Here is a 16,022-nt window from a genome sequence, read left to right on the forward strand (position 1 = left end):
ATCATGTGTTTCTTGAATAACAAACTCTTTGCAGGGAGCGTGGATGTTTTACTGACATGTAAGTAATTTCCAGTGAAATCCAGGAGTTCCTTTCTCTTTTCAAATACAAGTTAGCAGTGATTGAGTTGTGTTTCACACAGGCATCACAGCCAGCCCTTCTGATCTTTACAGATGTTTACAGATGAGGATATGTGTCTGCAAATCAGTAGCATGAAAGCATCCAAAATAAGTTTTTTTAATAAAATTGAAGTGTTGTGTACAGATCTTGTGAAAGGATGACACCTTGAAATACACATTGTGTCCCACCTGAGAATTGTTGAGCCAACTTTTGCTTGTTTGGTTATGTTGGTTTTAGTGAAACAATTTGTGGATTAAGATGCTAGCCAAACACACTAGTCACTGTCAGCAACTAATGAACTCAGTGCTTGGCTAGGACTGGAGATAAATCTGAATCTAGTTAAAATTACAACATGTTGTTCATTAGCTTCAGCAAGGGTAATTTCTGAGATAAAGTATTGCTATCACCCAATGTGTTAAATAACCAGTTGGACTAAGCAGGTGGTGGGCAGAGATCAATGACTTTCCATTAAACAATAGGTAATTTCTCAGTAGGAAATTACTCACATTCCCAAATAGGGTCACATACCAAATTTCCTATGCAGGCTTATAGTTGCAAGAAATCTGCTGGTCAAGTATGTGTCCTCTAGAAAATGAAGAGGCAGAAAATCTTGCAGACATTTTGAAGGGTGATCTTATTTATTCTGGTATACCTCAAGACTTTGTTGTGCTTGATGCTGCATGCGCATAGGGTCTCAGATTTACACTCAGGTTCACTGCTAATTTACTTGTACGATGAATGTTTCCCAGTACTACAGTGAAAGTGTACTGTTCTAAAATACCACCCTGACATATGATATTAGGTCTATGGAAGTACTGACTTCTTCATATACTTATGTCTGCTTACGTATAATTTTGTGAGGAAAAAGGATGCAATGGGATAAGAATGCAGATATAGATACAATACTCAGCCTTTTTTATTAAATCTTACATAAAGCACTTCATATAATTTAAAGGGAAAAAGTTCATTATCTTTGCTTATCATTTAGCCACATCATGGCCTATTTCATATTGAAAACAGAAGTGTCAATGCTGAGAGTTGCTCTCCAAATGTTTCCAATGTAGTTGTTTCAAGTTTTACATGCTGGATTTTTTTGTTATGTATCTCAACCTTAATTCAGCCATTCCTGATACTGTTCTTCCACTAATGTGCTACTTCTATTTAGAGATCTGATAGAACTAACAGTGGGTTGGAGGGAGATGACCTGCAGAGGGATGGGTGTTTTTCTTCACCCTTCTCATAGATATTCATAGTATCTTCACTGAGAACATGTCCAACCTGTTCATTTGACTTTGTCTGTCTTTGGTTTACTACAATGCATTGATCTTAAAAAACTGGTTGGCATTTCAGGAGCTACCTGATAGGCCTTTCAGTTGTCCTGCCCTCCAGTTTCTCTTCAGAGAAACTCTGAAGAGCTGGAGGTGATTATACTTTCTGCCATTCAGTTTTTCTGTCTAGCCATCACAAGTACTTGAAACTGGATAAAGCTTCCTGAATTTTTAAACATAAATGGTTGTTTGTGTCTGTAAACATTCCTGGCTTGATATGATAGTATCTTGCACCTACCCGGTCATATACAGAAGGAAACAAAAACAGTCTGACATAATGGGATACGAATGAGAGGTAAGAAAAAAGATATAATTATAAACGATAGATCGTTATTCTTTCCTGAGGTTTTTACAGATATATAGAATAGATAGATAGGTCTAGACAGTGCTGCTACATGTTGACACTGCTATCAACGAACTTCTAGTTTGCTTCACATATAGATATTAATGAAAAAAATGAATATAAAAGTGAATGGCTGTGGGAGTGTTCTTTTAATATTAAAAAGGAAACAATTTTAACCATATTTAGATGTATTTTTTTCTCTAAGGATGTGAAGCTTACCTTATTAATATTTTTATTATTTTTATAGCTATGTGTTTTTAACCAAACTATGGGGTTTGTTTGGGGTTTGAGACTTTTATCCCATTTTAGAAACATTAACAATGTTTAATTTGCATGGATTAAGATGAATGGTAGAGTTAACCAACAGGTTTGCATTAGAAAATGTGAAGGTTTTGTAAGTTTTCTGTAAGTAGATCTTGTCCTCTAATGATCCACATAATACAATAATTTACATTTTTGAGCTGGAGGGCACAGCAGAAAATTTTCAAATTATTGTTTTATAAATCTAGTATATGTGGTATCCGTTATGCTACAGAAATGCTTAATTAAACCCACTTTAAAATAGTTTCACTCTAGATGCAGATTTTGTAAGGAATTGTATGGAAAGAGTTTCATAAGGGAATAAAACATGTCAGAGCACTGTCCCAGTAGGTTAGCTGTGGTAGTAAATTAAAACTCATCAAGCCATATGCTTTCTACTCATTCTTCATAATTTACTTTTATGAATAACTTTATCTTGTAGGTATGGTTATGGAGATGGAATAACAATATATTTCTAGCTTCAAGATGAAAGATTAACTATACTGCATCTAACTCTTGAAGACTAATTTCTGTCTAAGCCTGTTTTTGAAAGTGTGCTTAGAATAATTTTTTTTTCAGTAACTTCTTTGTTTGTTGATCTTGAAACTGTGTGGCTCTTGAGCATCAGCTTCAAAATTCAGGTGATGATCCTGTAAACAATCTGATTCTGTTTTTATTGAGTTGCCCTGAACTCTTGCCTCCAGCTTATTCAATTTATATTCCATGTCAACATTAGCAGTGCATGTAGTATAGCCTTGCTAAACACTACATTTGTTTGATGATTACAATGTCTTTGCTGCTACATTCTTATAGGAGAATTAGAAGAATGTCTCGTCCTTTGCCCATCCTTAGAAACCTGTGGAAAGGAGTGGCAGTAATTAAAGTTCTTTCTAAATCATTAATTTGATCATTAAAATTGTGTTTGTGTCTCTGTGTGCATATATGTATGCATTTTCTTTTCTATGTTTGCAGAAAAAGAATATGTGTGTATATATCAAGAGAGATATTTCCATTTGTTCGTATACCTATGTGAATATCTGTGTATAGGCATGTGGCAATCTTTAGCAGTTTGTTGGTTATATAGGGATAAATTTGGTTTACAAGATTGCAGAGATCATGCCTGAGATTACATTAGAACTTTTCTGTATTGCAACTCCAACCATAATGTATCTCACCGTATTTGTGGTAGATTTCAAAACATGTTAAGCAACAGGAGTATCCACTTCAAATAAGTGTGAAATAAAAGTACATCATTTTATAGGCGCTCACTTTTATCTTGGATAGGCTTCACAACATTAAATAGATAGTGGAAGGCTATCTAATATGGTGCTAGCATTCAACACACATTGAATTTTAGACTGTGCAAACATTAAACTTACATTTTTAAAGTTTGAAGTGAAGAAGTATCTACATCCCGTGTAGCTATTAAGCAGCCCCTTAATTTACATTTGACAAAAAATAAACATGAAATATGAATCCCGTAATGTGTAGCTAGCTAAGATGTCTATAAAGGAAAAAATATTTAATATATTTTTTTTCTTTTTTAACATTGTAATTTTATTTGTGCTGCAATGAGAATAATTTACATGTTTATGGGCAGAAAGCTCAGTAATATTTTCGGTGAGTGTGGAGCAAGAAAGAGACACTGTTGCCTTGCCTCTACTGAGAGTTCCAACCTCTAAATAAATATCTTACAGGTAGGGATGACTTTTTATTTGCTACATGAGGCCAGTCATAATGTTTTGGCAGAAGGCTACAACTCAGTATGAAATAAGAATACCAGACATATTAAAAGGTTTGTGCATACAGAAGTGTTAGAGAGTGTTAACTAACGCACAGGTTACAATAGATCCCTAGTGGTATCGGCTGTCACAGTTGTACATCGTTCACTTTTAGAAGCATTTTTTCTTAATTTCTCTAGCAGACGATATTTCTTACTAGCAGTGCTTCTCATAGGAATGTATTTCTAATCTGATTTAGTTTTTCCTTCTCATTTATATTAATCTTACTTGATGATCAAATTTAAAACTGAGATTTTCTTCACTCTTCCTCTTGTGTGTTCTTTTCCTTTCACTTTAACTGATAGTGGTTAATTTTTAATTTGAGGTACCAATACCTCTGTCTCCTTGTCTGGCAGATTTTGTTGTGTTATTAGACTGTTTCTGAAGAGAAAGCTTTTCAAATCACCAACACCTTTTTTTTCCCTGTAGAGATGAAACTTCTGTCTGGCTTTTCTCTTTGTATGGTAAACTCTTACTCACTTTCTTTAGCCCTGAGTATTTGCGAAGTACCAAATATACTCCAGAACAAGCAGATGTAAAAATCTCTGTGAATTATTTCAGGCTAGTTTTAGGAAGTTGGTTGCTATTGCTACAATTGGTATAGTCATCTAATACAGGCAAAAAGGCTTATATTGGAGCGCCATTAAGTTATGAATGGAATTTCACATTGATGTTTCCCGTAGCGTGGGCTCCAATTGCATCATCCCAGTTAGTGCTTTCCAGATACCATGTATTTAAATTCAGATGGGATACAAATTAAACCAGTCTCTAGTTCGGGGTCTTGCAGCCAAACAAGATGCACTTAGAAGTCTGTGAGGAATGCTTTTATTACAAAATTACCTGATTTGTTTCATTACTATATGCTGTTGAGGTAGAAAGATTAATTTAGCTAATGTGAGTTAGAGTTTGTGATTCCATGAAATTGATTTTTGAAAAATTATGTGATTATGGTTATGTTGAAACTAATAAAGATCACATTGTTTAGGAGCAGCTTGAAAGAAGTTACAAAATGAAGCACAGAGAGAAGTTATGATTTTGTTAAGGCTGTTGAATGTATATGAAATAGGATCTGAGGAGCAGATCAGGAGAGGCTTACGACAGGTGAGCAAGAGTTGAGGAGAAGGCAAGAAGATTATGATTATCAAGACAGAAAAATGCTAGACTGGGGACAGTATTTTTAACTTTGAAGAGAAATAGTGCTATTTGTTTGTTGGATTTTTGTAAAGAAGGAAGAAGCAAGATTTAAATATCCTGATCCACAGCAGAAACTTTCCTATTAATGAGGCTAAGCACTGAAGAATAGCTAAGCCAGAATATGGGTAAAAGATTTAAAGAAGTCAAAGTTGCTCTGGACTAGCCACAGTAAGCTTGAGCTGCTAACAGGCCATTTAGAGTAATGCATTAGAAAGTCAAACATGCGGAACGGGGAACTGTCTGGTTGTGAAACAGAGATGAGTCATTGACTCACAAATTATAGCTAAATCCACATAATAGTCACCAGAGATGAGATTAAAAGGTAGGAGAGCTCCGTACAACACAGAAAAGAAACTATAAGGCAAAAGCCAGATGAGTGAAAACTAAACTACAGGACCACAGAGTCTGAAGTAGATCTTAAGAGAAAGAGTATAGACAGTAATATGAAAGGCTGTAGAGGTGTTAGGATGACAGGATTTAAGACTCATATAAGAACTGATCTGAGTTGTAGAAGACACTGGCAAGGAAATAGCAGGACATACATTTTATAAGGAGGCTGTAAAACTCTGCTTAAAAATGCATCAGAAAGGTAAGGGATGAAGATAGGGCTGTGACATGAATAATAAAATGGCAGATGAAGATCCTTTAGTTTAGAATGTCTATGGACCAGTAAGCAGAAACAGAGATTACTGATAAACTGGATGGAGTAGGAGCAATGAATGGAGTCAGATAGTATAAGTATGGTAGTGTGAAGAGGAGCAAGTAGTAGGGCAAGATGAAAATGCTTTAATCAGTAAACTTAAAAAGAAATGAAAGAAAAGGCAAAGGAGAGAGGAAATAAGCCTAAGCCTATTGATTTTCTTTCAATTCAAAGCCTGAGATCCTGAACAGGTTACAAGAGGAGATAGTACGTTAATAGGTCCTGCTTTTCAATGTTTAGTCATGAAAAGAAAGTTTTGAAATACCTAACAACTATTGCAAGGTTAAAGATTCAAGCCTGTAATATTCTGCTCAAACAAACAGCCTCGATCGCTCTGAGTATATTTTAGCACATGTGGAAGCTGAGGAACAATACAGATTCACCATCTCCATCCAGTTGCCTTTGGACAGATACAGCCAGTTTACCAGCTGGCAAATAGTGATACTGACTATTTAAGCAGCTGTGAATCCTCTTGACAGTCTTTTACTACCTTGATATTTTCTGTTGCTTCTTGTGCAACATAGAAAAGTATCACCTCCATTTCCTCTGGTATATTACTTCCTTATCCATCCTCCGATCCTTATTTTTCATTCTTCTGCATTTATAATCTGTACAGTACTATTTAAGGTACCATCTATGATAATTTTATTCTTCTTTCAAATACTGAACAGATTGAGAACTCTTGAAGCCTTTCATCATAAAATAACCTTTTAATCTCCAGATAAGATCTCCAGGTCCCCCGTGTTAAAAAATTGGAACGTCCGTGACTTTAGTGTCCTGAACAGCTTATGACACTTCAAGACTGCTGTATATCTATAGCTTGCATTTTGAAGTTCTTTAGTTGTGGTGGTGGTGTTTTAAATTACCAACTCTTCTTAAAAAATACAAATTCCACTATCTTATTTTAGATTCTGGTAACCAGCTATTTCTATTTTCTTTGTCTCAACAGCAGTGTTTTCTGACTAACTCAAGTAGCAAAATGAACTCCTAGTCAAAGTCATCCATTTCTACAAGTGGGTGGAACATTAGAAGGCAAAAGCTAGCAAAAACTCACCAGGTCATGTTTACAACATGAGCTTAAACATCAATTACTGAAAATGTTAATACCTGAATTTATTACTATCTGCTAAATCAATATGCCTTCTGGAAAAGTTTGTCTTCAGAGCAGGAAGTGTTTGGAGCATGGAGAAAAGTAGCCTGTATATCAAAGGCTGAACAGTTCAATTTGTCAAAAGAAGTTTCCTTTGCAATATGTATATTTCATTTTTTAAACTATATTGGCCCATAACTTACTGACCGAAATTTTGGTTGTGAGTTCATCAGACTTCTCTTTAGTAAATATTGTTATACCTTTCTTGCAATTATTTCAACTCACACATCCCTGCACCTTGCAGAATAAGCAAGTTTCTTCCATTAACTTTGATCCCTTCTTGAATCTTGTCTATTAGAAGATTGCGTTGGTTGCGTTTTTTTCCCATTGAAAAGGTAAATGGCTAAGTCATTCTTATCTGCTTTGCATTTAGGAAAGCTCAAGCTCAGAGACTAACCTTTAAAATTATATATACAGGTATTGCAAAGATTAAAACCCAGAAATGTTAGATATAGTCCCCGACACGAGGATTTTGTTTTAATGGAACCATTATTTCTCTTGGTTTATAAATAATCCCCTTGCTTATGCAACCTAAGACCATAGTAGGCTTTTTAAACAGCTGTTTTGCCTGACTCTGTACAGATGACCACTACTGCTTTTTACTGTGCTACCTGAAATGTGATATACAGGTCTATGTTGGTCTTGGTTTATATTCACCAAATGTACACCACTTCCTATCTTACATTTCATGCTACTGTTGTCTCTCCATATTCCTATTCTGCTTCAGCTTCCTTGCTCTGGCAATATTTTCTTTATTACATTCGTTTTATTTACAAATCATATTCACAAAGTTTATTTAATTAATTTTAGCCAATGTTTAATGTATTAATAAGAATAATAAGTAAAAATGTTACCTTAGAGTATTATAAACTCAAGGCTGTGCTAAGGAAGGGCTTTTAGGAGCTGATCACTTCATGTGGTTTACGGGAAACTGATTTGAACAGGAGGAATAGCAGAACATTAAATTTTTTTATTTTTTCATTTTTAAATACTTACGATATTTTATTCAAAACATAAAAATAACATCAGGAAATGTTAAGTTCTTCCTTCAAGGTGTTAGCTACACTTCAAGTATTGTTGTTACTATTACTGCAGAAGTTTGACTGATGGCAATCTCAAACACATTTAGCACCTCTATGTGAGCTCAGCGCTAATAGCTGTGATGATAGCCCCATATATTACTGATACTAAGGGAGACTTGGATTAAACGTATGGTGTTGGGCTTTGGGTTTGGGGTTTAGATTTGTTTGGGTTTTGTTTGTCTTTTTTGTTTGTTTGTTTTTGTTTATTTTTTGTTTGAGTTTTTTGGTTGGTTGGTTGGTTAGTTTTGGGTTTTTTTTAGAAAACATATGTCTGTCCTTTAAATAGCATTTTCCAGCAGTGATCTTCAACTGAGTATCTTTTGTGCTGTTTATTTTTACAATGCTGTACAAAATGGCTGTTCTATTTAATACAATTTCTGATATATGAAGGGAACTTTTAAAGTAAGTGGGCAGGTTTTCAAAAATCAGAATCAATTTAAATATTAGCCAACAACATCAGTGACAGAAATGTGGGCCTGTAACTGACTCATATATCTAAAGTAAAAAATACATTTCTAAAATTAATGAGTATTTGAGTAGATGCCAGACTTGTTGACTAATAGCCTTCTTTTACTTTTATACTAATTCCACTGAGGAAAATCAAAACCATTGAATGGCTTTCTTAGAAACATAAAATGTAAAAAAAATTCCTATGCAACCTCACACTCAGTTCAGAAAATTTCTTTCCCTTTTGTAATACAGGCTGCCCAGGGAAGTGGTTGAGTCATCATCCCTGGAGATGTGTGAAAGATGTATAGATGAGGTTCTTAGGGACATGGTTCAATGCCAGACTTAGGTAAATGGTTGGACTTGACTTCGTGATCTTAAGGGTCTCTTCCAATGAAAATGATTCTATGATTCTATCTATCCTTACACTTGTCTCTGCTTTCCTCTGCAATTTAGTGACATATTTCTATTAACTTCTAAATTTCTGAGCTAAACTTTTCTGCTGCTCCTCCAACTAGCTTTCACTTGCACTTCTATTCATAAACTAATCTGAAGGCCCCAGAGATGAATTCCTTTATTTATCCTCTGACATGCTCCTCAAGTTTGATTGAAATACAGTCTATTAAAATTACCCTTTTGCTTCTCGCTTCTGGTGAAAGAACTGGAAGCTTACCAAAGTCACTCAATATTCCCAGCCAAAGTTTGACTGCACTGTGGTTGCAGTGAATTGCCCTAATAAGTCCAGCAGTTTAAAGTGTTTGATGAATGTCAGTTCTATATAAAATCAGATTTAATGTCAAAGACACAGTTTTTCGCACTGTCCTGGTTTTTAAGTACTGATATCCTGTTACAGAACCAAAAAAAAGCCAGCACAGGCAGAATGCTATGGTTGAAGTCAAAGTGAATGTATTTTGAATTGGCAATTTTAATTGAACTGCATTAAAATTCTTTCAGGTATTTGTGATATTAATGGAATTCTTTAAATTGATTTGGTTAAATAAAACCGTTCAAATTTACCCTAAAAATAAGATCTGATGTCAAGCTTGTAGACATCTTGAAAGCAAAATTTTGAATTTTCTGTTTGCTTAGAGTATCACAATACATACTTAAACTTTTAAGTTTTAGGTATCTATAATAAAAATGTTTATTTTGTAACTCAAACTAAATTGAATTTCCATTCTCTCCATTTCTAAATATTTTTTTTTTTCAGTTTTGCCAGAAATATCCATGGTATTAGTATCCTTTCTAAGAGCTTTTGTGTTCAGCTTTTGTGATTTGAAACATCCACACTGAAACAGAACAGCTGCATAAAAATACAGCGAGAATGCACTGAGAGTGCACAGGAGCTGCTGAAGCAGTCCAGTCAGGTGAATTCCCTATAGTTTCTTTCTGCCTATCTGCTTAGTGTCCACTGCATGACTTCTGTAAAACTGTGCTTTTCTTCTCCTCTCTCCTATCAGCTAGTGGATCTTCCAGGTGGACACAGTATTCTGCCCGAGTTCCTCTCAGCTGGAACACCAGCTTTCATCTCTCAGCTAGGTAACTACAGCTCACAGCAGCAGTTCAAATGTATACGAGAAAAATCTCCCTTGCAAGTTTTGAACAGTTCAAACTCTGCTTGTGATACATATATATTTGCCTGCTATAAAAAAAAAAAAAAATGGAATTACTTTTTATGAATTGCTTCAACTGTGCAAGCATATCCTGCCAAACATTCATGGTCTCCATTGTGGAAATGAAATTCTGATGCCATATCTTGTGGTTTAATCCCAGCTGGCGACTACTCACCACCCAGCCACACACTCACTTCCCCCTGCCCCGGTGGGAGAGAATCAGAAGAGTAAAAGTGAAAAAAACTTGTGGGTTTAGATAAAAACAGTTTAATAAGGAAAAGCCACACGCACAAGCAAGCAAAACAAGGAATTCATTCACTCCTTCCCATGGGCAGACAGGTGTTCAGCCGTCTCCAGGAAAGCCGGTTTCTATCATACATAATAATTACTTGGGAAGACAAACATCATCACTCCAAACGTCTCTTCTTCCTCTTCTTCCCCAGCTTTATATGCTGATCATAATGTCATATGGTATGGAATAGCCTTTGTGCAGTTGGGGTCAGCTCTCCCAGCTGTGTCCCCTCGAAGCCATTCATGCACTTTCCACCTTCTCGTTGCCAGGCCAGTTATGAGAAGCTGAAAAGTCCTTGACTGCTTGGCAACAATGAAAAAGTGTGTTATTGACATTATCATTCTTAATCCAAAACACAGCACTACATCAGCTACTAGGAAGAAAATTAACTCTATACGAGACCAACACAGGACACCATATTAATAATTTGGTGTGACAGATAGGGGGAAAACATTTCTGTGGAATTAACTAGGGAGTACAACATTTCTCCACATTCAGCTGCTTGACTTTGCAGATTTGACAAAACCATTGCTGAATCTATGTTTAATCTGTATGTGTGAGTCTGTGAACAATTCTGTGTGTTGACTGAGTAACCTGTATATTAGACTAAGAGCTTCCTATTGCTTTTCTATAAAATATAATCTCCTTAAGGTAACTAATAAATGACTGTAGTTGAATGAGTAGCTAACTTAAGTCCAGTAGGTCACTAGATGGATAGCTAGAAGAGTTACTGGAGCCTGCAGTTACATGTCTTATCAGCATAAACACTACAAATCCAAGCATGTTACCAGTGTCTGACAGAAGTGCTGTGTCTGCATTAAACATCTTGATGAATAGTTACAGAATGCTATACTGCTGTCTCCAAGTCTACCCCCAACAGCTTGCCTTAAGCAACTTTTTCCTTGCATTGCAGCAGACACAGAATGTGGGAAAGAATATAGAAAGGCTATTTGACTCTCTTTAGTTGTATAAAATATTTTCCTTTTTTATACCTCATTTTACTAGCAGCTATTCACATTGGCATAAATGGAATAATCTTTTCTACCAATAACCTTACAAATTGGTTTAGAATGCCACACTTCACTGTGTAGTGACACTTGCACTCTAAGCTGCTGCAAAACCTCATTTTGTGAAACTAAACCCATGTCAGTTTACATGGCAAGAGAGTGAATACTACATTCATAGCTCATATAGAATCTGACAGTTCAAAACTAAAACAAATTTTTTAGAAGGTCAACTCCCTTCTTCATTAACCTTGATATTAATAATGTTTGTGCCCTGGAATGTAAATTAAACACGTTGCCAAGGTCCTTCTCCATCAAAATAAATTAACAACTTTTTAATTTACCTATCTATGAACTCTGGTTATTTTCAAACATGTAATTTTGATCTACCTAAATCAATTTAACAAGAGACAAGGCTAGGATGTGAGTCATTTGCTTCATGCCAGTGGGTAGCATTATGCTGCTAAAGGAAGAAATTCTGACAGATTTGTGCGTCTGAGAACCTTCTTGACTGTCAGCAATTGACAAAATTTTTGTAGCAGCTGATGTCCAAGCGTCGGATCCAGTGCACAAAAGATCTCATCTGAGAGAGATGTACACATTAGTCATGGTAAAAGCTATTTGGACGCTTCCTTCCAATAATTCTCCTTAAACCCCAAGAGATTCTTAGTTTCTGGTGTAGCTCTACTTCATAACAAGAGAAACCCAAATTATGAAATGTAGGTAATTGTAGAAGTAAAGGATGGCGATAAAAAGAACTGTTCGGCAAATGCTAACAGATTGAGAAACACAATTACCTGAAGTCAGTACAGAGTCAAACTGTGATATCTGTTCTTGCTGTTTGGCTCCTCAGAGAGCAAGTTGAAAGGGATTCAGTAATTCTGAGATGGAGGGCAGTCAGCACTTCTTGTAAAGAGCTTTTGGGCTTTCAATTAGGAAAATTATTCTTGTCTCACCTTGTTCTGTCCCTTCTTTCGTGACAATGAGCTGGAATCATGACCTGAAAAAACATTACAATTTCAGCTTCCCATACCCACGCTGCAGTTTATAGATAACAGCAAAATACTGGCTAGGGCTGGAGTATAACTATGCTATAAGGTACAAATATGCCTAGCAAAACATTACTTTTTACTCTGTTTGTTTTGTAATCCAGTGTTGCCAGAATCAGAGGTTTTGTATTACAAGATCTGTGTTTTAACTGTAAGCTCAAATCAAGTTTCTTAATGTGTCCACTAGTTTTTTTAATAAAACGTGCATCGCTTTTTAGAAGCATAGAAATGGGTAGCAGTATGGTCATATCTGAAAGGACAGGCTAGAGTATTAGGAAAAGCTGTTTTATTTATGTATTTTGAATAGAATTTTGATTCACATAATTTCATTATGGAAATTCTTGAGAAAGAATACTATAAGGCTCCTAGATGGGAAGCAAGAACAAATATAAATGCAAGTGCTCTTGAACTCAAGCAAAGAAAATTGAGTGATACTTTGGGATGTCTTGAGACTAATGAATATGAACTGCACTTGATTTTAAGACGTGATATTTTGATCCCACCATGGCCCTCAATGAAAGACTGGTTAATGTGCATCCTGGGTTGGCTTGTTCACTTTTCATTTTGAAGGTCCAGAGGCAGAAATTAGTTATGTATCTTGGTTGGTTTGATTCTGTTCCCTACCATATATTACAGGTCACCAAAAAGAGAGAAATGTTTGTATTGTCACTGTTATACAGGATCAGTTTAATGTGAACATGACCTCTCGAGAAAGATGTTTGCAGACTTGAAAATGCTCTATACACTTAGTTCTGCCTCCCACATCCCTTTGTAGTGTAGCTTTACAGCCTGCTGGCCTGCTCTGGTCACTCAAAATTGCAGGTTGGTTATAATCTTTACTTCCAAGATGGACAGTAGTTACATGGAGCTAACAGCAGCAGTCTCAATGTGCCATGTCTGCTAAAAGAATTTCATGCTTTCAGATAGTTGTGCTATCAGGGTGATAAACACTTGTTACCCATACTAAAATATATTGCTTAATTTTTTTAAAAAAATCCATATATTAATATATACCCACTGTGATTTTCAAAAGGTCTAGAGGTTCAGGATGGTGTCCTTTTCCATGTCCAAAAATAAGTCAGCACATTTTTCTGCTGGGGATTAGTGCTTAATATTCTGAAGTCAGGCATTTTAAAATAATTTCTGAATATAAAACCAATGTGTGATAAATGTAAAATAGTTTGTCATCGCTTCTGGTTACTGTATGTAGAACTGAATCACTTGTGGGAATAACAGTAAGTATGAACTACAAACATTTCTGGTTTTGACATCAGTTTCAATTATGAACTAGGATGTTGAAGCATCCACACTTCTACATTGCAGTAGCTGAGACATATTTTCAGTGGTATAATTGTAGGAAAAAAGTACTGAAACTAGAAATTGCCTCATTCTTGGTTAGTATTTGAAAACAATGAGTCAGAAAATCAGCCAGAAGAGATCATGAGGTCAAAGAGGAGCAGGAAGAATAACAGGAGAATTGAGCTGAAGGAAATAATTGTGGGAGGGATTGGAAACTGGACACAAGAGTCAAAAAGGACAGCTACATTTTACAGAGTTGTCAGGGGATGAAAATTAGAGACAAAAGGTGATAAAGAATAGATTAAGGAATAAGAGCTTAAGAAGGATTTGAGTTGGGAGCAGGAGAAAGGAAGGCAAATGGAAGAAGAAGAGTGAAGAGAAGGTAAGAAGGAGATAGAAAAGACCCAAAGGGAAGGATGACTTCTCTTGAACTGATTAAAGAAGCTGATATATCACAGGACAGCAGGAGTGGTAGAGGTGAAGTGAAAACTATATATAAGTAGAAAGTGTGATATTCATTAGGCTTGGAAAATAATTGCTTCTTGGCCAGGACAGGGACTGAACTGAAAGAGGACAGAACAGATTTGTAGTGAAAGAAATTGATTTGGCCCCATCTTTTCACCCAAGGGCATTCAGACCGAACAGAAATAGGAAATGGAATTTGAAGGTTATAGGTCAGAAGAAGAATGGAGGAGGCGGAGTGATTGCAAAATATATGTTCAGTGAGCTGAAAATAGCTCTGTATTGTTTTAAAAGGAATCTCATATTTCATGAGATCCATCAGGTTTGTCCTGACCTCGAAACATAAATCTCTTGTAAAAACTGACCTACCAGGGAACTAATGGGTGATTTACTTTTTGCAGAGTACAGGATGTTCTTTCAGTCCCTGAGTGTTGTCAGTGCGATTAACATATTTACCTAAAAGCATTTATTTTCAACAAAATCTAAATAAGAAATCATTTTCCAAGCTGCCTTTTTTTTTTTTTAAAAAAAAAAAAAAAGCCAGTTAGCTAAATAAAAACAAAATAATTTTTTTCCTATCACTATGTTTACAGACTTAAATTTCTAAAAAATCAAGAAAATTAATAGCTAAGGAGAGCATAAATCTTTAGTTTTTCTGTCAGGAAATTTTATAATGTGCAAGGTTCAGTATCTAAAGAAAATGAAAGTTCTTTGGGCAATTGATAGCAATGAGGAGGACTCATAGAATGTATTCTCATAGAATGTATTCCTGCTATGGCAGTGACTAAGACTCTGTATTATGAAGCAACCTTGTTTGTACAAGGAGAACATAAAACCCAAACTAAACAGACAATCCTTACTTCCAAGAACTTATCAGGTAATAGGTTAAATGTGAAACATTCCTCAGGCTTTAAGAGTAATGGTGCAGTAGGTAGCTAGAGAATGAAAGCATATAAGATTGTCTAAAACGATGTCTGCTTTCAAATAACTATAGATTTTATAAACCTTCAATTAAAAAAAATCATATGGAATCAGTGTCAGCATTACAAATGTACTTTCATTGTATAGGAAAAGGCATGCTGGAAGAATTGGATGAAATAGTCATTTTATATTAAATACATTCTTCTGTAGTTAATAAATGTTCTGGGTTTCAATGCAATAATTTTAAAATCATTAAAGATATTTTTTTTCGGTATCACTTTTCACAGCTCAGTGAAAGACCCCTTTGGATATCAACATTTGTAATTTGAATTACTTTTCATGTACTTGAATATTTACAGTTTTCTTTATTGAATGTCCTTTTTTATTTAGAAGGGAATGAAAAATTACCTGAGAGCAAAGGCAGCCTTTTTCTTTTTTTTTTCTTTCCCTAAAAGAACTGATTTGCCAAACCTGATCCTGCTAAGGTTGAAATGAATTTTAATATTCTCATTGGTTTTCCAGCTATAGGGTGAATTTCTTTCACATTTGGAATCTCTGGTTCCAGAATAGAAAAATTATTTTAACTTTTCATCTCTTTCCCAAATCATGACAAATGTGAAGTGGTAACATTTGCGAGCTAAAAAGTGTTTACTAGCAATGTATTTTTATACGTTTTTTTAAAATTTGGTTACTTGTCTAGAGTTCATCTATAGATGAAGAAGGGATTGGCAGGTAGATTTATTTCTTTCAAGATTCAAATTGAAGCGTAAGAAGATATTAGATACATCTTGTCTAAGAAGATGTAAGATAGATAAGAAGGTTGAAATATAAATGTGTACTCCTGTATTATTTATTTGTATTTTATAACTTAAATACTTTTTTATTAATACATCAGATACTTTTCTTTTGCCAATGTTAATTTCAATGATAAAGAACTAT

General features: G+C 35.1%; 1 protein-coding gene across 4 annotated transcripts in view; it reads left to right on the plus strand.

The window, feature by feature from the left end:
- Nucleotides 1–16,022, plus strand: part of SYT1 (synaptotagmin 1) — a 358,558-nt gene that overhangs the window by 93,625 nt on the left and 248,911 nt on the right. The window lies entirely within an intron of this gene.

The sequence above is a fragment of the Columba livia genome, chromosome 1 (genome assembly GCF_036013475.1).
Source record: "Columba livia isolate bColLiv1 breed racing homer chromosome 1, bColLiv1.pat.W.v2, whole genome shotgun sequence".
Lineage (NCBI taxonomy): Eukaryota > Metazoa > Chordata > Aves > Columbiformes > Columbidae > Columba > Columba livia.